Below are 3777 nucleotides of genomic sequence, written 5' to 3' on the forward strand. Positions count from 1 at the left end.
TCGTTTGTGGTACTGGCTTCCATAGTCCAGTTGGCGTGATGGATCCAGCTGGCTTGATTGACACTCACGGCATGTTTTGGCCTAATCGTGCAATGTCGGCCGATACTCTTGGCAAGTGTATCTATCTTCAATGTGGCGTAGGGTGCGGGTTAATCTGGGGCACCCAGTTGTTGGTTTCATCTCGTTTAGCCGTTTACTTACTTGGTACTCCGCGCAAAGCTGTCAGAGTTGTCAGGCTTAGGCAGTACGCAATGATTATTAGTATAAAAGACGACCGAGAAGCTGTGCTTTGCGTTAATGTGAGTTGTATCAAAGAGCTATCAATAGCGGGGAACGTATTTTTTTTAACTATGACCAAATTGTTTCAACAATGCGTTGATCATGGTGAACTGGATGTTTTCGGTTGAAGCTTCCCAAGCTGTTCTCTGGTTAAGAGGATAGCTTTAAAGCGCCGCCGCGGTGGCTCAGTGGTTATGCCGCTCGGCTGCTGACCCGAAAGACTCGTGTTCATTCCCGGCCGCGGCGGTCGAATTTCGATATTTCGATGGATGCAAAATTCTAGAGGCTATGTATTGTGGAATGTCAGTTCACGATAAATACCCTCAGGTAGTTTAAATGTCCGTTGCTCTTCAGTACGGTGTCTCTCATAGCCTGATTCGCTTTGGGACGTTAAAACCACATAAACCATTTCTGCGAACCGTGTTGCTCTTTCGCAGATAGAGCTGCCCAACCTTCCTTTCGAGTACCTGCTCTAGTTTCAAGAGCGTAGCCACAGTAAAACGTTGCCGTGGGGTAACCGCGCAGGACAGATACTCGATGGGTCGCTTGCATCGTTGCCTAAGGAACAGCAGCTGCCAATAGCAGCAAATGAAAAAAAAAACGCGCGCTAACACGGGACTGCAGTGATGCTTTTCACTAATGGAAGTAACAACCCTCTGACGGCGCGGCACCGCAGGAGGAAAGCAGCAAAGTTCAAATGGTGTCGGTCGTTATTGTCGATTTAGAGGCTTTAATTTGGTGGAGCCCTATTGGCTCGCAAAGATGTCCCCACCGGAGCAAACGGCGCCAGTAAAGCTAATCCCACGAAAGCTCAGTGTGTTCTCCTTTGGTGACCGGCTTTACGACGTTGGCGCCAGCAATGAACATTACAATGCAGCTTGAAAAGTGCCTTTTGGAAATTCGTCGATACTTTTCTTGCGATTGTATCATGGATTATTTCTGTACTCTTGATATACTCATGTTGAGATAATCGCTTTTTCGCTCAGCGGGCGTAATTTCTCGGAAAACCAAGTGGTTCTCTTCATGTCAGCATTTTGGTTCTTGGCCCAATTACCGGGCCGAATTTCCTAGGTCTTGACACAGTGCAAAACGACTTGGCTCTTCTCAGATCGGCGAGAAGGTTAGTCATTTCAAAGGAATTAATGATTCCTTAGCTTGCCAGGCTAATGAAGGCGTACTCGTGTGCTTCAATTCCTCAGCAGGAAGGTTTTGTGTGTGTGTGCGTGCGTGAAAAGTTGAAAACGCTCTGAAATGTACGTTCTTTTTGCGTGCAATTCCTTTTTTTTGGCCTTATAGTTTGCTAGCGCATGTCGTTCTGTTTCAGTGGACCCTGTTTTCCATTTCCCAACAGCGCTGGAATTTAGCAAGACGACCCGCGGCGTGGTATAATGACCCCTTACCCGCTTTAAGTTTACGGCAGCTGAAAATAGTGTTTTCCTACTGTTCTCATCCAGTTTTGTTCACTGTCGTAGTAGAGAAAATACCAGTCAGACGACACAAATGTGGATTTCAGTGAAAAACGCTGCCCATTTTGTACCCGGTTCTCGGCACATTTTTTGATTGACAGAAATGTTTGGACTACTTGAGCATTCAATAGGGTTAGTCTTCTACCCTAGTCGTTCGATGGCAGCTGACGCACTCTCTCGTGACTCTTCGGCAAAACTTCGAGCGGCCAAGAGAGCTTCCGAAGATGGAGAATTGCGCGTGGCTGAATAATTGCAGCGTCCTAAAACATGAATGAAAATCGCACTCACATGTCCTGACAGAAAAAAAAAATTAAACAAGAAAATATATCGTTAATATCCTATAGTTGCATGCTTATGCTATTCAACTGCTATTTACGGCTACAAGTGATCCTGATCGCTTTTTTGTCACCCCAAGACGAAACTCTTCGTAATGGCTAAAAGGGCTCTCAAAACCGTGCTTTTGTGAAACCGCCCAGTTTCTTTTTTTTTTCAGCGCTTCTGATGATCGTGATCCTGTCTGTGAAAGGTTTTTCTGCAACGTGCAGCTTAATGTTAAACACGCGCGTTGGTTATCTAGAGATTGGACAATGTTTCTGGGTTTTAAAGAAAAAAAGAGCCCCATTAAATCCATTTTAGGTCGGTTGCGAAGAGGGAACACAAGGAACTAGTGAATTTTAAGCCGATTAAAGAGTTAGCGGTAAGATGGAAAGCAGCGGAATTCAGAATCTCGCTGCAGAACTGATATTCTGTTTTTTTATGCGATGTTAATTGCCTCAGGGCATAAATCGGTACCAACTGATAGATGAGGATGCATAAATAAATGAGAAAAGGTTCGCTGATCTAATGAAACCGAGCAGTGAACGATGATGAGGTCCTAGTGTCCAAGCGTTGTATGAAGCACAATTGCTCGGCGAAAGACCCGCTGCCGCCAGGTGCCGAATTCTTGTCGGCTTCAACGCCGGGCAAACCCACAGGAGGTGGTGAATGTCAGCCTCAAGATTTCGGTTCTTGCAAACTGGACACCCGGGGCGGGGATATATAACCTTTGAATTGCGGCCACTTTCGTGTCACGGCCGGAGTTAGGGCAACCCCGATCCGGATCCTCCGAAGCGCAACCTCCTCTGCACGGGTAAGACCACGGGGTTACCGCACACGGAGGGATCAAAGCACGTGTGCGGCGCCGGAGGTGTTCCTCCTTTGTTAAAAGCAGGGTGGTGTCGTCCAGAGTGAGGACACGAGGCGGAGACTGCGGAGACAAGGTTGGGGCCACAAGGAGGGCCGCAGAATCTGCACGGCTTTGCGAGCTCAGCAGGTCTCGTGGGACCCACTCAATTCGGATTGGCTGCGGGATGCGTGCGGGGACACGATGGATGTCCTGACAAATGCCTGGGGTGCGGCTGACGCGTCGTAGTAGGCGTATGACGTGAAGGGCGTAGGTGCGGAGCATATTCCGTTTTAACTGAGAAAGACGATCTTAATGTTCTAACATTAAACGATAATCTCATGGCTTTCAATACAAAATGGGCAGTATAATTCGGTGGTAGGATGGTGCGACAGGATACCAGCAGCTAACTCAGGAGACGAAAGGCCTTCTTAAGAAACGCCAAAGCATGAGGGCGTCTAACCCAATAGACAAAACAGAACTAGGAGAGATGTCAAAGTTATTAAATAAGAGCAAGGCAGCCTACTTAAGGAAGTTTAATATGGAGGAAACGAGCATGCTTTAAAGAATGGACGCAGCCTAAAAGCGATGAAGAGGAAACTATGCATAGGTATAACAAGATGTATCCGGCAAGAGACAAGGAGGGCAATATAGATAAGATAGTTAAAGTAGCCGAGGAGTTCTACAGAAATCTAAACAGTAGCCAATGAAATCAGGTGGCTAATGAGAGAGGCAGTAGTGCACAGCACTGCCATATCCCGGCACTAAAAAAAGAGGAACTAAAGAAAGCTTTGGGAGAAATGCGAAGGAAGAAAGCAGCTGGTGAGCCGCTGACAGGACCCACTGACGCTTTCGCGTATGCCTTTAAGG

This window comes from Amblyomma mixtum, chromosome 2, assembly GCF_055824585.1.
Source record: "Amblyomma mixtum isolate Tamu chromosome 2, ASM5582458v1, whole genome shotgun sequence".
In the NCBI taxonomy this organism is placed as follows: Eukaryota; Metazoa; Arthropoda; class Arachnida; order Ixodida; family Ixodidae; genus Amblyomma; species Amblyomma mixtum.